Raw genomic sequence first — 22,739 nt, 5'->3', positions numbered from 1 at the left:
GACTGAGCTGGAGATTAAAAACCTCCAGGAGGGCTCAGTCACTTTTCTCTGCCGGGCTGATAAGTGCCAATAAGCACGAAACTGCAGTCCTCGGCTGGAAATGATTGAGCTGGCGGTGTATTTCACGTATTTCTGCTTTAGCCCTGGCTAATGGGCGGTAATTTACTGAAATTACTCATATTTCTCCTTACCGAAAATATCTATGTCTCTCTCTCTCTCTCTCTGTATCTCTCTATGTACCTCTATCTCTATTTCTCAATTGTTCCTCTCTCTCTATGTTTCTATGTATCTCTCTCTACTGTCTCCATTATCTCTCTCTCTATCTTTATTGTCTCCATTATCTCTCTCTCTATCTTTATTGTCTCCATTACCTCTCTCTACTGTCTCCATTATCTCTCTCTCTATCTTTATTGTCTCCATTATCTCTCTCTTTCTATGTCTCTATATCTCTCTCTTTCTATGTCTCTATATCTCTCTCTTTCTATCTCACTCTCTCTCTCTCTCTATGTCTCTGTATATATCTATCTATCTATCTATCTATCTTGAGGAATAGATAATAAATTCTCCGTAATAAATCAATTAATTTTGCTCTACCTATGACACTCTCCTGTTAAGTCTTTTAATTTTGCGATGAGTAAAGTTAAATGGTTCGTTTTTTCCAAATCTATTTTTTATTCAAATGGTGTTAAACTAATTTTTGTCGCTGTTAATTGCTTCCAATTATTTCAAAAGTTCCCACTGCGCACCATACATTTTACTTTTTGAATTTTATTGAAAACTTTTACATTAAATAATCTTGAAAATCCTTCAGTTTTATTTCCAACTATTAATCCTTCTAAAGAATTTTAATTAGATACATTCCCATTATTGCTGTTGCGTAAGAAAAGGTTTAACCAATTACATAATAACGATTTTTCAATTTCTTCATTCCTTACAGTAAATGAAATTGGAAGGTTTTACATAAAAACTAAATGGCTTAGTGTTTTATGTAAATTAAATTTCAATATTTAATGAATTTTATCCATTTGCACAATGTTGGGTGTTTCATAAAAGGAATTTTCTTGAATTAAAAATAGTTTTACCATATAACTTTTTATAGAACAGTCATGCTTTTATTTAATGTGATGATGCATATAAATTCGCGTCCTTCAGAATTGCTACAATTTTAGTATTCCGAATTAAATGATGTTGGAAATGTAGCTTTGATACAAAGTTTTTAGATTGTTTCTAGATTTATATGCATATACAAATAAATAGATATACGTATAAAGCGTGTCCCGTTTAACCTCCAGAACCTATATTTTCGCAATCGCTAGCTCGAAATACAGATTTCCAATTGGAAAAACACTTTCAAATAGTAAAAATAAGATGCAAAGATTAAATAATACAAGTTTGGAGCGAAAAAGAATATTTTGAGGAAAAATACGAAATCTATGTTTTTATATAGCTCTCAGGCAGTGGCGTAGCCACACTTTTTGCCGCCCAGGGCGGTTCCTCAGTTTTCCGCCGTATTGATAAGAAATAACTAATACATTATAGAGTCAAATCATTTAAAGTAAAAATTAGAACTTAATTAAGAAAGGGAACTTATTTTTTTTTTTTTTTTTTCAAATATTTTTCTTGCAGAAGAAAAAAAAATGACTCAGGGCCCCAACGAAAAACTCCAAACGTTAAGTCAAAATTCACAATTTTAGTAACTCTAATAGGAAAAAGGCTTAGAGCTCCCTGTAGATTAATTTCGAAAAAAGAAAAAAAAAGTTTTAGGCTTTCTTTGGTGCCATTAGGGAGGAGGGGATTTTTCCTGGAAATTTTCCGAAATTGGAGTATTGAAAAAGCAATTCAAGATATCTTTGGATGATTGAAGAGATTGGTGAAGGTTCGGGGGCGCTGTGCGGAAAGTTTTTTGACTAGACTGTGGAAAACACATATGCGTTGACTGTATTTAGTGGTATAAGGACTTCCCATTGGATTTTCCTCCCGAAACATTTTCCGTATTAAACTCTATTTTTGGCTATCTGTGATGAAGCTAAAAAGAGTGGGGAACTTTTGGGGAGCCCTCTGGAAATTTTTTGATGCCGAAGTTTCAAAAACGGAATCGTTGGCTATTAGGGTGCGTCTTATTTTTGAAGATGTTATTTTTTCATGAGGCACCCTCTCATTTTGTTCCTTTGGATGAAAAAAATTTATATATCATAAAAATAAAAATTGAATAAAATTTAGAGGTTGCTACCATTGTTGCAAAATTTTAAATCTATTTTTTTTGCATCTTTTATTATAATATTTATTTATCTTTCTGTCATTAATTTTAATTAGTAATAAATTAGCTTGTTACTGAAATTATTTCATATTTTATTAAATAATGTTAGTTAACTGTAGCTACAATCAACTCTCAACCTCTTAACTAACTGTTGGTTAGCATCTCAAAAAAAAACACAAGTTTTCAGTTAGAACTCAAAAAGAAAATTAAAAGAGTTCTATTTCAATAATCAAAAACAACATTATTGGAATCCATCATTAGATTATTTGCTTGACCTTGCTCTTGCTGACGATACTTTACGCAAGATTTCACTTCCAGGCGAGAAATTACTTCTAACTGAAGGAAAACTAGGAGGACAAGGCGAAATTGGTAACAAATTAATCTCTTTTAAAATGGCAACAGAACTTGTGTGAAAAGAAGAAATTTTGAAAGAAAGAAAATCATGAAGAATCTGAATCAACTGTAGTGAAAGTATTATTATTATTATTTTGCCTCTATTGTAACACTGAATGTACCTTGACTGATTCTGAAGAACAAGAATATGCAATAAAGTTTATCTAGATTTGATCTTCTGTTGTTGAAAAGCATTTTCACTTACAAGAAAGAAACTTGCTTCAAAAAATTTTATTTGACATCTACGTGTCATTTCTGAAGAGACAAACTCCAAATTGGTCTCTTTCTTAAAGAGACTTAAAAGAACAACTCTTCCAATGAAACGCTGAACATCAGATGCTGTAGAACTAAAACCAAAGGAAAAAAATAGAAGATTTCATTACTAACATTCAGATTTTTCACCACTAAGGTCTTTTCATCAAGTTTTTTTGAAGAGATATTATCAAATAGTTTGGATGATAAGTAGCAATTAGAAAAAGGCTTGTATATTTCACATTACTAGAAACAAAGGGGAAAAAATTACAATATTGGTGATTGTAAACCAATGATATAAATGGCGTAGTGGAACTTTTGCATGATTTTTGTTTGACATTGTTACACAGAATAGCAACCATGAAGTGCTTATTATTTTTTTGTATGCATAGGAAATAAGTATTTGGGTTATGTTTCTACCTTAACCAACCCAAATTCATGTTGATGTCAAATATTGCAATAGAAAATTGGGAATATTTTTTAACTCTATTTTTTCACAATGAATGTAATTTTAATCGCTGGTAGCAACCTCTAAATTTTGTTCAAATTCTATGAAACTTTTAAGTGAGTGTTTTTTCATCAAAAGGAAGCAAGTAAAGGGGTGCCCCATAAGAAATTCAAAATTTTTTCAAAAAGTGCATTATAAGACGCACCCTATTGGCTATCTTTGGTGGGCGTTAGAGAGCGTTGAATGTTTCTAAAAATGTTGTGAAGTCAGATGGCGCTTCCGTCTCCCGTGGAAACGTTTTGTAAACGACGTACTAAAAACGCGATTTTCACCGTTGTTTGACAGACAACGTTATGAGAGAGAGGTCAGATGGGGGTTTCCCACCCGAAATCTTTCTCACAACTGTTGTTCATTTTAATCTCTTTATCATTGAGGGGGAAAACAAAAAGGCTTCGCGAAATGCCTTCAGAAATTTCTAAAAACGAATTTTTGAGCCAGCTTGTGATGTTAGGTGACTGCGTGGGCATTTGGAGCCTCTTTTTAGATTTTTTCTTAAGTTAAAATTTTAAAAACCCATTTGTATGCGAAGACATTGTATGAGAGGGGATTTTAAAGTTTAATGGTGATGTCCTCAACATACATTTTACACTATCTTTAATCACGTTACAGGAATTGTCAGGCAGACGTCAGAATTCGACTGCCTTGAGGAGTTTGTTGATATTGAAGTTTTAAAAGGAAATGTTTTGAGATTGAAGGACTAAAACTGCATTTTTAGGCTGTTTGGTGACGTTAAGGAATAGGAAAGTTCGGTTGTTCTTCCCGAAAAATGAGATTTATTGTGACTTTAACAACGTAATTTTAAGCTGTCTTCATTTTTATTATACGAGAAAGGGTCAGAATTCACCGGTCTAAAAGCACATTTTAAACCTATCTTTGGAAATGTTAAATTGCGAAGGGGGTGGGAGGGGTTGAAAATGCAGCCCCAAAAATGCTGATTTAGGCTGTGTTTGGCCAAGTTAAAAGAGAAAGGGCTAGTAATTGGCTCTCCTCCGGAATTTTTTTATAATTGAAATCTTGAAAATGCATTTGAAGTTTTATGACAGTTGGAAGGAGCGTAAATGTGGTGGCTTCGCCACGGAAATTTTTCTGGTTTGAAGTTTTAGAAACAATTTTAGGGTCTCTTTGGTTTCTCAAAGGAAGTTATGACTCCCTTTTGGATCCGTGCTCGAGCGAATCACTTACTGTCGACAAACTCAGAAGTTGCCGTCTAGGTTACGAACAATACTTACTAAGATCCGGCACTGCTATGTTGCCAAGTTGGGAAGATTCTCCTCTTTAATGATAGAGGGCGATAAGGTAAAGAGGCCCTAGGCGTTCGATTAACAACACTGTGATTCATGAGAAGGAAAAATTTTGCATCGAAAATCATTACTTTTTATTACTTTTGATGTAAATGTAAAAGGCTTTGCCTAAACATTTTATTGATTAAAAACTTTACCTTAAAATGAATGACTAAATGTGAAACTCATTGTTTAAAGGAATATTGTTGCTATAAAACAGTATTATTAACAGCAAATATTGAGTTGCGAATAAGTGATTTTATAAAGTGTACATAAAATTCATTCTATCTTAATGAAAAGTTTGTAATCAGGGTCCAATCAAAGTTGTTGTTGAAATAGATAATGTTATCTCGAAGTTGAGCAATAAATTGCCCTCCATTTGAGACTTTTCTCCTCTTAGTCTTGTTGTCACATTCCTTTTTTTTTTAATAAGGTGGTTTCCAAGGAACCTTCTTAACACTAAGTGGTAGATTCATCATATAACGAAAGGTTATGAAATTGATTATTTCCTCCCCTATAGTAAACCTTTACAGTGAAAAAAAAAAAACCTTAGGTCACTTGATTTTACACTGCAGCTTCTTTCAGTCTGTAGATTAAGACGAAGGGAGAGAAAAAACAAAGAATACTGCTGAGATGTCGACCAAAAAAAAACATATGTTTTGTATTAGTGTAATTTTATTATCTACCAGTGGTACCCGCACGGCTTTGCCCGTAGTAGAAAAATTAAAAGGTCTTTTGGTTCGCCTGTACATTTACAAATAATGTATGGTGAATTTTCTCGCCAATTGGCTTGTACCCATGTTACGGTTCCACGTTATGACAATATCGTTTCTCGCCAATTGGCTTGTGCCCATGTTACGGTTCCACGTTATAATAATTTCGTATCTCGCTAATTGGCTCGTGCCCATATTATGGTTCCACGTTATGATAGTTTCGTAGTTTACTCGTCCATCTTATGATATTTTTGTTCTTAAAATTGGAATAGAAAAAGAACCACATCGAATTTTCAAAAAATCGCTTCGAGGTGCACACCCCCATGCTCCAAACTAATTCCGTGCCAAATTTCATGAAAATCGGCCGAACGGTCTGCCACAGAGGTCCTGACAGACAGAGATCCGGACAGAGAGAGATCCGGACAGAGAGAGATCCGGACAGAGAGAGATCCGGACAGAGAGAGATTCTGACAGACAGAGATCCGGACAGACAGAGATCCAGACAGAGAGAGATCCTGACAGACAGATATCCGGACAGAGAGAGATCCTGACAGAGATCCGGACAGAGAGAGATCCTGACAAACAGAGATCTGGACAGAGAGACTTTCAGCTTATTATTAGTAAAGATAGTCATACCAAAACTTTACAATTCAAAGACCTTTTTTTTTGCCTCCAGTAATAGATGAATAGTCTGATTGGATTCCTTATTGGGAAAATACCCTGAATTTTTTCGGGTCAAAAGTGTGAAATTGCGGTCCCCAAAAAAGTGTCTCCCGGGACGGACCGCCCCCTCCACCCCTCTCTAGCTACGCCACTGCTCTCAGGTGTCCTTCATTGCACTTAGGAAAATCTTCAGCAAGTAAAAAACAATTGAAACACGAAAAAAAAAAATTGACGTTAGTATGACTAATATTCAGCAAGATGCGCAGAATTTCATGATTCATAATACTTTATACTCGTCATGAATTACGTGGGGGGAGGGGAATACAGCAGCTAACAATGGTGCAAAATTATATATACATAGTCTAAATATGACCGGACATAGGTGGCACTCGTACCGCCATTTTGGAATCTAGGTGCGATTTTCAGTTGTTAATGGAAAAAATATATTAGATACTTTGTTCTAAAGATGCCACTACTTTATTTGTTCTTTTATTTACTTATTACGTATCAATTTGATCAGAAAATCGAGGCTTATTGTATTCTAAGAAATCAACTTAAAATGTTTAAAAGTCTATGTTTGTCATAATTTTCAGTCTTAGCTAATTTAGAGTATATTGCGCAGAAATTAAAAAGTCGATGTTAGAATGCGGGAAAGTAGGCTCGTTAAGATCGGGAAGAAATTTTACATTTGTTACACTTTAAGGTCGTCAATTTAGTTTTGGAGGCAGATATTGGGTTTTCGATTGACAAATGATTGTTTCATCGTCATTTTTTCCACTTAGTCACCTTGTGACCAACGGCGATCAATAATTTCCCCCTTTAGTTTAATAAACGTTCTCGTTTCAGAAACTTTCCCAGTAATCTTATATAGTTCAAAACTGAGCATATCTATGTATGTATCTCTATATGTATGTATGTCCGAGTTAATTCTCCCGAACGGCCAGTGAACTGACAGTCGAACCAGGTATCGATAGAATCGTAATTTTCTAATCTTTATGTTTGGCTATTTAACATAATCCTCCGATTATAACTAGTGGATATATAAATTAAAAACTATTAATTATGATACTTATAATTTCGACATAAAATCCCTATTTTTTGAAGGCTTTCCTCCATTTAAATTATTATTCAGTGCTTCATCTCAACTTTCCATAACATTGCTTTTGTTGAAATTTGTACCGTGAAGAAAATCATTGAGATGAAAGATCTGTAGCCATTTTCTTCTCGAATATAAAGAAATAAAATTAAAGCGTTTGCTTTGAGGCTTTTCCTGTAGTAGGAGTATTTAAAATGTGTCTTTTTTGATTATTTTTCCGCAATTTGCCGCAAAATATTGCTTTTTTTTTGTTCAAGCCTGATAGTAGAACACGCGTCGCTTGACACAACTTTTATTTTCGAGGTAGACCGCGCAAAGCCGGACGACGCAGCTAATTATTAAACTAATTTCTGAAAAATTGCAACTGCTTTTCTGTTTTTGAGATCATTCTAAAACAATTATCATTAAAGAAAACAAAAAACTCACTAAAAGCAACTTCACTTTTATTACTACTTTATCAAATTAAACGAATGCATCTGAGTCAACTTCTTTTGTGCAACCAAATTTCAGTTTAGAAGGAGAAACACAAAAAGGATTTCAGACGTTGTTAAAAATTTACAAGCTCAGTTAAATATACGTCAATGCTAGCAATTCATTCTACGAAATGTCGTTGTTCGAATGGTATGAAGCGTAGCATTTAGATTCCTAGAAAGAACAAGTTTCATTTAGCAGCAAACAAAATTTACGATTGCTCAATAAACAAGTATAATAGAATTTCCCTTGATTCATGTTTAACGAATTAAAGAAGATTTAGAGCACAATAATGCTATTTGTTGTATTTATTTCAGTAATTGGTTTGTCATGAATCGCTCAAGAAGACGATTAGATTACGTAACAGGTTTTACTTTTATGTGAATTCAAACAATTCTTAAGTATATATTACTTGAAATTAATACACTATTTGTGTTAATTTTTATTTAAATTAAGAAAAAAATCAAATAATTAACTATTACAATTTCCCCCTTAAGCGGCCTAACAGCTAATCAAAAAAGAATTTGAAACTCCGAAAATTGGACTGTTTTTTTTTTAATTTTATTATTATTATTTTTTACTTAATTAAAAGAACTAACTAATCTTAAGCATATATTACCTATCAGTAACTACTGCTTGTGTTTATTTTTATTTTAATGAAGAAAGAGATCAAATGTACATACTTACTTAAATTATGACGACTTTCACCCCTTAAGCCAATTTAAAACTCAAAAAATTGGACTTTTTTCCGGGCTTTTTTTCTTTTTTTTAAATTATTTTTTCTTACTTAGAAATAACTAACTACTTAAAAATAATTTTTCACGAACTTTAAATTAAATATTTATTTAAAAAAAAAACTCTTTTGTGATTTTGAAACAAAATAAACGTTTTCTTATAACTTTTAAGTACGACGGTTTATTTTAAAGTTCAAGGTCTTTAAAAGAGAAGATAGAAATTGTTTCAATAAAAGTAAACGTTTCACCATTTACAAAATTTCAAATGTTTCCCCACACATAGACAACCGTTTTTCAAAAAAAAAAGAAAAGAAAAGAAAGAAACGGAATGAAAAATCGATATTGGCAAAAGCAGAATCGAAGAGGGAAAATTAAAAGTAATTTGGAAAGCCTTGCATTAACAAATTGCAAACATTTTTTTTTTTTTGTTTACAAATACAAGATGACAACGTATAAAAAAATAAATCATTAGTATTTCACCAGTCATTTGCCGACAATTAAATCTCGTAAAAGGCTTTCTCAAGGCAATCGTACGCGAAAACCTTTTAAGGTGAGCTATCTTGCACATTGTTGATTCAATTAAAGCTGTATAACACGCCCAAAAGATGAGCAAAATCAGCCCCACGTGGAGCGAATAATGTCGAAATGAATCACCCCTGTTTCGATGTAGATTCCAAATTTTAACTAAATGGTTGCATTACTTCTTCATATATAATTGTCACAATTAACAGGAAATAACGTTCGATTGCACCATTTTTCGAAGAGCAACTGTCACCAAGGTCAAATTAGCATTCGTAGCATCTACCCATTGACCAATTTCTGTTTCAATAAGTAACGAGAAGAAACATTCAATTACTCTTCAAACATATTGACACAAAAATTTAATCAGCCCCTGTACTTTAAAGGGTCCGCTTATGGACCAATTTTTTGTTGATTCCACTCGTTGCATTTTGAGATACAATTGAAATATGAAGATTCTGCTTTCGGTTACGATACCTCACCTCATTTCTCTCGATTAATTTTTTCGTTTCTGGCTACAAAACCAGACTAATATAGTTTAATAGGCTCCATATTTTCTTGCTATGCCCCCTAGTGAATTATGGCTGTTCCTTAAACGTAAGAGAAGGTTGAATGGTTAGCGCTGCTCCAGTTGTTTCGTCATTTTATTTAAAACTAAAAACCCCGGCAGGGGCACTACTACACTCAAACTCGGCTTGCCAGTAACTGACGCTATTGACAGTTTGGAAAAAATCACGTATGCGCAGGAGGATTCATAATTGGCTGATACGAGTGCTTGTTTCATCTCCATCAGGTTTTCACGCAAAATATAAGGCCAGAAACCTTTTAAAAAGACCCTCACATATACCAATGGAAACCATCGGTATTTCAAATGAAAAATTGTTGATTTTTTTCCTATTTGTGCATCACAAAAAATGTATCTATTATAAAACATATTATATTGGATTTCTTTGCAATATCATATCTTCCTTTGTACGGCGCTCCATATCATATCCTACTCCTTGATAAATTCTTTCCGAGGAAATATTTGATGTTTAAAATTTTATACTTTCCAGAATCAATTTGTTTTTGCTAGAAAATATTAAGAAACATTTTTCAGCAGGTGAGGGATATCTTTTTCTGGGACGATATTTTTGTTGAAATTGTTCCGTTTGCGTTCCAGGAATAATGTAAATTGTTTTGAGAATATGTATCATACATGGTAGAAATGTGCGCAGAAATATTAAATTTGAACATCGCATTAATATCCATTTTGGTGCAAAATAAATGTTGCTTTCCATTTCCGAAGCATTTGAATGGAAGTTGTAGAATTTTTTTTTTTTCATCTAATACATAGGGGTGAATATACGGTGAATTGATTTTTTGCGTTCCCAAAGAAAAACTTTCTGTTTAGTTTAACGTTCATTACTTCACTAGTTGTCGTTATTTTTATATTTGGAAAGAAGAAGGCCAGATATGTGTGTGTGTGTGTGTGGATAATTAAACTGTTTTGAGTTTTATAGGCACCCTAGGTAAATATGCCTTCAGAAGGCTACGCTATTGGCTTTCAAACAGCCAGAGGAGTGACAAATTCACACATAATCTATAAAAACATCACGCTTTCTTTTTACCAGAACTTAAACGTAATCCGTGAAGTCTACACACAACAAACATTGCATTACACAAAGCGATAAAATTTAAAAATATATACTTACTAGACGAAATACCGAAACGTATGGCACAAGTACGCTTTGTAGCAGTGTAAAGAGAACTGATTCATTATTATTTGAGTTTTACTCAACCCCATTAGCTTGGTTTTAACTTAGGTCTGTATGACGCTGGTTATTCGTGGCCAAGAAAATCTTTTAGCAATTTTAATGCTAAATTAGAGTCTTTTAATTTCGCCAGATGAGGGTGACATGATTATTAAATCACTTGAAAATAATATTTTTTTGTATATATTAACAAATATTTTTACAATAATTTTTTGATAAAATATGTTTTGATGTTTATTTAGGTGTATGATTATGGTAAAATACATTATTCCAGGTTATTTAAAAAAAAAATTAAACGTGTGTGCATAAAAAGTGGAAAAAAGTGAGGTCAGGGGTGTATACATTTTTAAATATTTTCAGCTATAAATGCTAAAATAAAACAGTTATCGTGAATTTACTGTGAAGGCCACATTAAAGACAACTTTTATTAAAAAAGCATAAGATAGCTAATATAATTTGTTTTACTTAAAAAATTTCTATACGCCGTTAAAATTCAAACAGCGTATGTGTTTGAATTTTAACGGCGTTTTTAACTACCCATAACACACATTAATAAAATATTAAAAGTTTTTTTTATTTACTTAGTTTAAAAATTTTTACTACTTGTATTGTAATGGAAACATTTTCGTGTCGGTGCAAAAGTGCATAATTATCAGATTATAATTAATCTAGAAAACTTTTAATATTTTATTTGAATCAATACACTATTGAAATTTTCAACTTTCTGTAAATCAAATATTTAGGAAGTAGAACGTTCTAATATAATTTACAATACAATCTAGTTATCTTGCTATACATGCTGTAGATAGTTTACTAAGTAATATACGAACAGGTTTCCATGCTGCAAATGTAAAGCCAGTGGTGTTAAATATTATTTAATGAAGTGTCAGTTACATTTGTTACTTTGTAACACTATACTAACAATTAAACAAAACAGAAGCAAAACTGGAGTATATCCTACTTGCATTTAATAACTACATTTTCGCCTATCCAGTTTTACGTTAAATTTATGTACGAAACTGATTTTATATGAGGATGTGAATTCATGGTACTTTCAAATAGGGATAAATCGAAAAGTAAATTGGCCGATTACCGATTAATCGTCAGCCGATTATTTTTAATGATGATGATTTTTAAAATAGAGATTTCTCCATCTCTTTTTTCCTTATAATTTCAACATGTCATAACTTATTAATAGTTTGTTTATTTTTGTAACTGGATGATTAATTTTCTCGGTTTTCATGTTTTTTGTTGTTGTTTTTTTCAAAACTGTACTCAAATTCTGGAATTCGATCATCTGTTTTTTCTTAGTTAAATTAGATTTCGCTAACTAGAGAGGAAAATTCAAATATTTAGTTACTTGCCCATACTCAGTAGGACACTTATAGAAGATCTTATTATTACTATTACAATGTGGCCATTTGATCCAGTACGTTTATACCTCATGGCAATTATAAGGCTATATAAAACCAATATGCTAAAGGTGTTATAGGAAACAAAAATATTGAAACGTGCGTTATGCTATAACATTGTATATGTATATGTGCGTATATACAATGAAATAAAATTAAATTAAAATAGTAGAATTGTTTCAATCAACAATTTTTGAGAAGAAAGATTTAAAACATGTTTGAAAAATTCAAATCATGCAAAAAATAATATTTTTATCGAATGAAAAGGTAGTAGTTATTTTTAAAACAAATTGTAAAATGGACGGTGCAGTTATGTATCTAAATAGTGAATACATTAACTGAAAAACAAAGAAAATGTTATCAAATATGAGTATTTCGTTTAAAATTTGGCGAGAAACGGAGGGAACCGAGACAGACATGCATATAACCATCTCACAACCACCTACTTCAGTTTTAAAACAATATAAAAAAAAGCGCATTTACTTTTGTTAAAACATACGTTTAGCATACTTTCGTTTTCTAGGCATACCTAAAGTAAGTTTAATCGGAAAATGTTTTTCTGTCAAGTAATCGGCAAAAATTGACCGGTTATATATAATCGGCAGTTTGGCTGATGTACATCATCAAGGTGACTTGGATCACTGTTTTTTTCTTGGGTATAAAATAAAGTTAAAACAACGACAATAGTCAAAAATGTTTTTCGTTTATGAGAGCAAAATTTAAACTTTTTCTCTCTTTCAATAACTATTGTAAAACAACTGATCCTATTGCAGTTCATTCGTTTGTATGACATTACTTCATGTGAAGCATAAGCTTGGTATTTTTTAGCCTTTCTTTTCCTCTTCGTATTTTTTAACCTTTAGCATTTGGTCAAATGCGTAAAAAACAGTGACTCAGTTTTCTACTCAGTGTAGTCATTTGCTTACTTTATTTTAAAATGCTATTTAGGCTACGTAAGTCTTTTTCACTTATATGAAAGTGTGACTCGACTTTCACCTAATGGGTAGGAATTTTAGATAATGGGGTATTCCTGTTGCATTGAAATCCAAAATGCATCGATGATTATAGTCAAGTGTTTTACTTTAAGTCTTCGATCGCGAAAAATGGTGGCGTTTTTTCTTCCACAAGCACTGGAGAACAATAATGTATGAATTGATTTCAGGCTCTTTTATGCGTTCGGTGATAAGGGAAAATAATAGTCAATATTTTCGCCGAAGGAAATAAAATGGATAAGTATGGCATAAATATTTCTCTTTTTGTATTGTAAGCAGTACGCATTAAAGGGAATGTATCGCAAGTACCTGAGATCGTTTAATTTTTATAAATCACAATACGAATTTATCACTGCAACAGTATTGATTACAAGTATGAGCTAAGGAGAGAGTAACTCTCGAGTTTGAAAATGTACTTAGAGATCAGAATAACGTTTTGTATCCTATCTGCTTGTTACATTCGTCTGAGTAGTAACCCACCAGTAGCTCGTTGTGATGAATAATAGTGCTACGGACCAAGAAAGCACACAAATACTGAAATAAAGAAGAAATAGATAAATAAGGTAGCAATAGAAAGAGCATGTTCAGACATTTTTGGACGCATCAAGTATTTGCGCTCATGCCCCCGTCATTGAGATAAGATACAAGGATTATGAAAAATACCTTTATATTTGAGCTCAATAAGGCTTTTTACAGGAAATTATTAATTGTAAATAGGAAACATTAGAATCCAGTAAGTTTCTAATTAAATTATGTTTATAATATAATTTGCTAAAGCATAAATTAACACAAATGCATTAGGTGAAGCATGGAAAAAATTATAAGGACATTAACAAATATGTCCCGAAAAAAATTAATCTTCTCTGCAATTTTTTTTTTCAATTACCATCATCAATCGTCCAGTCGTTGACTCAGAAAGTTCAGTTAGTTTATTTAAAAATGTTTTTACACGCCAATTCAATAGATGACTTCCGCTCTTCTTAAGTTGCTTATTGTGTCCCATTCTTATGTATTTTTCTAGTTAAAATGCCCCACCAATTCCCTATGGGTTCAAAGAAAGACTTCTGGCGGGCCAGTCTAGATTTTTCCTGAATTGGCCTCAAACCATGAATGTGATTCACAAGAAACATGGCAACTTGCATTACCTTGGTGAAACAAATAATCATCATCTGTGATAAGGGGTGCTTCAGGCAATAAATTTTCAGCTAGAATATTAACATGTGAGTCTGAATTCAAGGAATCTCGAATTGGCACAATTGGTGGGGCTCCATTAACTGCAAAACCTGCCCACACCCATCGCAATGCCGCCTCCGAATAGTAGTTTGGAAGAAAAAAGGTTTCGTTTTGCAAATCATGCAGGTAATTGTGAAAATCATCTGGTGCGTGAAAATTAAAGGTTTTGTCATCAGAAAATACGACATATTTCCATCGAGAACCAAAAGAAACGTGTTTCTTAGCGAATTTCAATCAAAGCTTCTTTTGAACCTTTGTAAATTTTGAATGTGACCGTAGTATGTAACATTTTAATTCTTTTGCAAAACATTACGCACTTCGGCTAGTGCAAGGTACATTCATTTATCGTTTAAATCGAGTATGACTGTGCTTTTTAAAGGACAGCTCTATAAACAATTGCTTGTTTTTGGAACTTAGAAGAGTGGGAAGCTTGCCTGTAACTTTTCCTTGCCATACTCTTTTGGATTCTTTAAAAAATTATAAATTACTGTTTTATATCTGTTTACCTTTCTTGTTATTTCACGTGAACTTATTCTATATCTTTTTTAAGCAACAATTTGTCACTTTTCATACTCAGAGAGTTGTGTGCTATTCGGGCTGATAAAAAAAGGAGATAAAGAGAATTATCTTACTGCGTAACAGTCTCGGGTGATTGTAAATAATTATATGGTACGACAAAATATACAAATTTTTGTTCCCAATCTCAAAATAAATGTGTGTCCTTATAAGTTTTTCCAAGTGGTAAACTAGTAAAACCTTAAAACTCATGCATTTAATAATTTTCAAAAAAAAGCAAAGTTTGTTTGAAAATGTTTCATTTCATGTATTTTTATCATGAAAATATTTGCATAATTTTCCAACCAAGGGGCGCCTAGAATTGGCGACTTTTTGCTTGTCCTTATATTTTTTTCCATGGCTGTATCAACGTTGTCCTCATGTATATAAAATTTCCTTCTATTCTGACAACTCCTTCGTTGTGCCTCAATTTTTTTTCTCATAGAGCGTACTTACTTCTCTTCTGACATCAACCGCAAGTTTTCATTATGTTTTAATGTCAAAAAAGCTTCTTAGTAACAAGCGTAACTTCAGCATTTGTTCAATTTTACCCAAGCAACAGCTTGTTACTTAGTGCGCACAAGAATGTTCGGATAAGATATCGTCTGAAGAAAATCTCATACATTCCTTTTTTAGCCCTAATATCACGTGTAAAAATATGAAGGTAGTTCAGTCTAGAAATTCTCAAAGTTCCTTTCAAATCCCGTTATATTCCCCAAAATTCCCCAGTTTATTTCGATTGTTCAAAATCTGTGGGGGGGCGGGGGTATATCCACAGCGCAGTCCTGTAATTATAGCAATTGCCTCGTTATATTATACGCAGTGTACCTCGACATAGCGTTTGAGAATTACTGCAGTTACAACTACTACTTGTGGAATTTGTATGCAAAATTTCGGATAATGATCAATGCATAAATGATTTTCAATATTAAACGTTCAAAGCTAACTATTTTACTTTTCAAAACACAGATAAAGAATTAATTTTCTTTTTAATTCCTAGTTCAGGTCTTATAACTTTACCTTCTGACTTTGAAGTGAAAAATATGTTCTATTCATTTGAAAAGCAATTCAAACAAAAATAAATATACCTAAGTTATTTTTCAAGAAATTAGACATAATTGCTCACATTCTTAAACAATTTTTTTTTCTTATGTCTATGAAAAATATCTAGCAGAATAGCTCGCAGCTATATGGAAAGTACGCTTAAAATATACTAACATACAGGCATTGTAGGAGACTAAAAGGGATATTTATGTGTCAGAATTAATGGTTTGGACTTCCGTTTTCGTAATGTTCTTCTGAATCCAGCATGGGTTTAGAGTCATTTATCTTCTGCGCGTGCATCAATTCTTTAGAAATAATGCAGCCTCACGGAAGGGTTCATTAATATAGTGTTGGAAAGTTTAACATTATGTCTGTGTGCTGTGTGCTTAAATATCGTGATTTTTCACTATTTTTTGTGCGGCTTGCTTGTAAATTGACATTTTCTGTCCAATATGTGATGGACGCAGTAGATGATTGCTTTTACGCTGGCTTTACAAGGAATAATAAATACAAGGCTGAAAGTCATAAATCTGAGCGAAAAATGGATACACCTGTTTCAGAGTTGGAGGAAAAACAGTTTTCAACACATGGAAATTGAGTTGTACGACGAAAGAGCAAAATTAAACGCAGCAAATCTTACCCTGTATAGAATAAATCCTACTGTATCTCTCTTGTCCTCTGGTAGTGATACAACATAAATTCCGTCCAGAACTAAACGAGCCTATATTCCCGGATACCAACATCAACTTTCTAGTATCGAATCAATATTCTCTAAATTAGCAAAAACTGCAAATTACATCAAAAGTCTTTTTTTTTTTAAACATTTTTAGCTGGTTTCAAGAAACAAAATATGCCTCTCTTATCTGATAGAAAAGTGACGTAAAAAAATCTGGACAAAACAAGTAGTAGCACCTTTTAAACAATACAGCTAATATATTTTTTCCATAAAAAATCTTCAATAGCTTTCAAAAAGAAAAAATGAATTAAAAGTAAACAGCTCATCAAAATAAATATATTACGTAAAAGAAAACATTTTGGATTTTATTTTTCCTCAGTTTGCAAAATAAATAAATAAATATAATGCAGAAAATATATTTAAAAAAAAATAACTCTCCACTTAAATAAATAATTTACACTATCCAAAAAAAAAAAAAAAATCATCTGTACAGCTGTTTCTGTTAAAACAAAAAAGTCTCAGAATTTAGGTTTACTTCCTGTTGCCATGTAAATAAATTAAAACTATAGAATGAAAATAAAATGTAATTATATCAACAGTGATTATTTTACAATAAAAACCAGGGCAACGAAGTCGAAGTCGTGGACTCACTGTCGCACGGTTGAATACAGACTACCGTTTCAGGGAGAATCATGTTAGGGGCATTCCAAGGTATTTTTGACATATATGTAGAGTCCGTAACGGGATGTTTTTGCTATAACTTTTTAATTTACTATTTGATTAGCATATTATTTTATTTTGATCTTTTCCTACCAACACACCAGCTCAAATTAAAATAATTTGCAAATCAAACGGTAAATTAAAAAGTTATGGCAAAAAAGGTCACGTTACGGACTCTACATAAATGTCAAAAATACCGTGGAATGCCCCGTTAAAGAATGACCTCCCCCCCCCCACCCATATGAAATAACCTACGGTTTTAGGTACGAAAAATTTCTGGAACTGCTTGTATGTCAATAAAAAACACCAAATTGGCCAGAAATGAAGCATTTAGTAGAGCATAAACGTTACTAATTAATTTCATAAGCAATAAAGAAAAGTATTAATTTAAGTATTTGCTATTTAAAAATATTTAATAAATTTAAAAATTTACTGACATCGTTTCTCATAAAGTGTTTGACACAATGTGAACAGATAGTGGACATCGACGGTTGAGGAGGTAAGGGATGGAGGAGGTGTCAGAACCCCTATGACCCTCCCACAGTATCCGCCCTTGCACGATCGTCAGTGCGTGCGGAGTAAGAGTCTGTCTGATTTTGAGATAAAGCAGTTGGAGTCGGAGTTAGAAGTTAAAGACATTAACATTTCAAGAGTCGGAGTCGGTCATTTTCCCTCTGAATCTTCAGTCAAGGCTGCGGCAGGTTGCTACTTATTTAGGCAAGAAAAACTTTCAAAGTAAACCGAAGTTTACAAAAAATCTAATTTTGCAGGTTTGGTGTACTACTTGGGCACATTATTTGTTCTGGAGCTTAAAGTATCTACAGATTTGTAATAAAGATAGTTTTGTTTTCTGTCCAATTTTGTGGGCAGCGTTTTCAAATTAGTTAAACTACAACTAAGCAAAATGCCTTGCAAGCAAGATGGCTCAATATGCAAAGTAAATTTAAAATGAAAAAATACGCAGCAATGTATTTAACATTCAACAAATTAGTATTTACTTGATAAGAAATCAATTGTGCATCACACACAAACACATACACATATATATATATACATATCCTTAGTAATATTATAAATGTGAAAGTGACTTTGTTTGTTACCATTTAAACGCTTTAACCCCCCCCCCCCCCGCCTCATACAAATGTTGAAATTTGGCTCTTTTCATAAAATTTTGGTAGAATTTAGGACCTTATTAATCGATAACGAGGGTACGAGGGCAAATACGTTTTGCTCCCAAAAAAATCTTAGTATGCTCTCTCGATACATACCGATTTGAATTTTTTTCATTATTACACTACTCGTGTGGCTCCCTGGTTAGCATGTATGCGCCAGCCGCATCGTTTTGTAGTGAAAATTTCAATAATCAAAAAGTGGCTGAAAGTCTACTGACTTTTGAACCACGTATGTGCGCGAGTGTGTGTTTGCTTGTTTACTTAGCAGAAAGTTTTTTTTTTTTTTTTTTTTTTTTGTCAAAGTTATAAATGGTGAAAACAAGGCTATGAAATCGCAACGCTGTAGTATTGCGTACAGGTATTTCGAAAAGTGTACTTTAATACTGTTGATAGGTTTAGTTCTGGTGTTTACTCAAATTGCTTTTGATTACCCTTTAATATTGATATTTTATTCATTTATACTGCATGAATTTTGCAAAATAATAAAAAAAAAGATTGCGATTATTACTGCTAAAAGCAGCTGCTTAAATAACTTTCGATAAACACGTATTTTAACGCAAATTTTTTGCCGCAATTAAGCTAATTTTTAACTAACTGCATTTTAGCTCTTCTTTGCAAGTTACTTAGTTAGGTATGCTCTATTGATTATAAGATGATTTCACTACGAAATATTAATAAGGGACCTATATTCTTACCTAATAACGTTTCAATTTGTGAACTTAGGTTTAAACGTAAGCGATCATTAACGTACCGAAAATTATCTGCGTAATATAACCTTTAAAAAGACTTTTAAAAGAATGTCGAATGAGTCTTCTGTGTACTCAACTTTTCTTTTTTCTTTCTATTTGTGTTCCTAAAGCACTCATTCCGAGAACAAGTTCTTTTTCACCCCTGCTTTGTCGAAAGATCCACTTTAAGAAAAAAGTAAAAGTTCTTTTAGCTCAATTTCAGCTGCCCGAACTGTTGACTGTATAGATACTACGGCAAACACCTAAACTTCAGTTCCACATTCCAGTTAAAACCCATTCATCAATGACACGGGAACCGTAACTTCAAGAATCTTCCACCAGAGGGAGATGGTCGACCAATGAGAAGAAGTTAAAAGTGGAAATATTGATCCGGCGGATAAGTTTCTGTTGAACATAGAGAATATTTCGCATAGTGCAACTTTGCTGTTCCAAGTTCAACATGCTTCTTGAAGCGCAGTAATGTCTGCTGAAATTATTTTGCTCGGAACATATTTCTTTTTATGAAGAAAAAAATCGGTTCGAAGAAATTTATTTTCGCGAATATAAATATTTTGAACAAATGAATATAAGTGTCTATATCAGCTTGTACAAAATTTAAAAGTTTTAAAAACTTTTTTTCAATATGTAAAAATGAATGTAACGTGCTATGTGTGAATTTCATCTCCGTCTTTCTAGATTTATGTTTTATTGAGGAACAATTTAATAAAAATACTGTGAGTTTTTCAAGTTATGCCAGTTTTTAAGGCATAACCTTGTTTTGTCAATTGTTTGTCGGATTCGTTTGCTTCCGAAGAGTTACGGGGATTTAAAATTACAAGGCCACTATTTTATTTCAATTAGTCTTTATGTTTCGAGTTAGAAAAGTATGATTGTGTTTTCTACATATGGTTGAGTGTAAATTGATCAATAAGATAAGTTATATTTAAAACGTTGGTTTGAATATACGGATGTAGTCAGAAATTCCCAATCATAATATTTGAACTCTACAGTAAAAACGATTTTTTGTTGGAACAAGAACTTTTTGATTGATATTTTGATTTCAACAATGGAGTAATTTAATATACTCAACATTTTATCTGTGAACAAGAAATACATTTTATAGATCAACATTACTGCTTTAACGCTATTATATAACTGGCAAGATTTTACGCATCTTATTCTCGTCAAAATTAAAAATTATCCCCAGCAATTCTCAGACATAAAAGATACAGTTTGAAGTTTCAAAGTACAGTGAAATTTAATGAAAGTGGATTAAATTAAATGATCATAAAATGTTGGAACTCGTAAATAAAAGTGACTTACTTTCTGAAACTTTGAATTCTTCAGAGAACTATAAGAAAGATCATGTGATTTTCGACGTGGACAATTTTTCAGTGAGTCAATTGGAATGTGAAAGCCAGAACTACAGTCATCTTCAAGGTAATTTTTTCATTTATTAGTATACATGGATACCTTTTCTACTGTATATATGTTATTTACCTACCATTTTATGAAATGCTTATTCGAAATCTGTTTGTGGACCTGTCTTGTCATTACAAATAACGTTTAAGAAATTTCTATCGTAAGTCCAGGTCTTTTTCAAACAAAGAATCTTTCACAAAATTGCGATTATGAAATCAAGTTGTCATTTTTTTCTGTCAACATTTATTATCGGAAGGGCTACCGCTGGAAGGTACGAAATTATGTAATTATAATAATTTTCACATAATTTACTTCAAAGCAGTACTATGTTTTTTGTGTTTATATATATTTGTCTTTATTTATTGACAAAAGATAAATTTTGTAAAATCTGTCACTTCATTTAGAAATTTCGTACAACAAAAATGGGCTTAGTAATTTTCACATAATTTACTTCATAGCAGTAGTATGTTTTTTTCTTTATTATCCATTTTTTAGATTCTTATATATATGTGTCTTTACTTATTGACAAAAGAGAAAGTTTATAAATCTCACTTCATTCAGAAATTTCGTATTGCAAAAGTGGGCCTTTTACCAATTAAAATCAAACGCATTTTTAATTCAAAAACTACGAGTATATGACTTCTTTCTATATTCCTTCTCCACTTAGTTTTAATATAATTATTTTCATTGGTCAATTCTTCTCCTACATTCAATATTTTCTGAAAGTTTAAAAAATAATAATGTGTTTGAAAAGCAAATTATATATATATATATATATATATATATATATATATATATATATATATATATATATATATATATATATATATATATATATATATATATATATATAGATAGATAGATAGATAGATAGATAGATAGATAGATAGATAGATATAATATATATATATATATATAGTAAAACGTACCATAGAAAATGTTCGACTTGAAAAAAAAAAAAAAAGAGACGGGGAAAAACTCTATTTACAGGAAATATATTAATTACATGACAAACTTTACTTTTTTTTAAACTTTTGAAACACATAATAAAGTAATATAAATTAGTCTGGACCTTTAATAGTCTTGACTTTTTATGGACAGCCATTATTAATTTTAGTGTTCCCCTGTTTTATAGTGTGGTGCATTATGCTTCACGAAAAATTAATTTTTATATCAGCTGAAATAGCGAATAATGATGGGAGGAAAAATTGCCCTTGTGTTGACTACTCACCCTAATCAACAATGTAAGGAGAACAACGTCTGATTTCTGGGTGTAAAAACGGCTTATTCTACTTTTCGTCGACATTTAAAACTTCTAACCTGAAATATATCAAAAGGTAAGGTTGAAACTGAAAAACAGTGGGGAAGAAAATTTCGTGTCGGCGAAGAATTGGGGACACCGTAAAAACAGATCTTTCTGAAATTTTTCAATTTTAAATCGAGCACTTTTGTTAAATAATAATTATAAACAGGGCTTTTCTTAAAGAAAAAGATTTAAAAAAAAATCTCTTTACTTTAAAAAAAATCATGATCTTAAACATAGCGTTATAAAAGCTTCACTCGCATAAGAGTTATTATTAAAATAGAAATTTATAAAATGGAGCTTTCCCAAAATTCATTAGCGTAAATCTATTATTTTTGAAGACCGATATTATTGTATTAAGTTTTTTTATGATCGTTAAAATTTATGATGGGACAATACTACACTTTTATTTATGATTTTATACGAATTTATTTGCTAGACATATTCTTTCCCAATTTGAAGGATATGAAAATTTCACTTCATCAACTTAATCTTCTGTGGAAGAAAAAAAAAAGAAAAACATGAATAAATGAATAAAATATATAATTAAAAAATACTGCCCCCCCCCTCCAAAAAAAAATAGTTAGGGAGACGTAAAATAACTAATATAACGTCCACGTTTGAAAAGCGTTGTGATGTCTCATACTTAATTAGGTCAGCCATGTTCATTCCAGTGTGATGAATTTTGACAACACTGATGAAGTAGCTTTTATCTATTTTTCTTTTTCTTTTTGTTTTCTTTTTTTTTTTGATGATATGACGTTTTTAATTAAGAAAATGAAAATAGACAAAGTAAAAGCTTTAAGCGAAAAACAAATTCTCATCCACTTCAACACAGGCAT

The sequence above is a fragment of the Uloborus diversus genome, chromosome 5, assembly GCF_026930045.1.
Source record: "Uloborus diversus isolate 005 chromosome 5, Udiv.v.3.1, whole genome shotgun sequence".
Taxonomy (NCBI): Eukaryota; Metazoa; Arthropoda; class Arachnida; order Araneae; family Uloboridae; genus Uloborus; species Uloborus diversus.
This window is presented reverse-complemented; position numbering follows the sequence as displayed.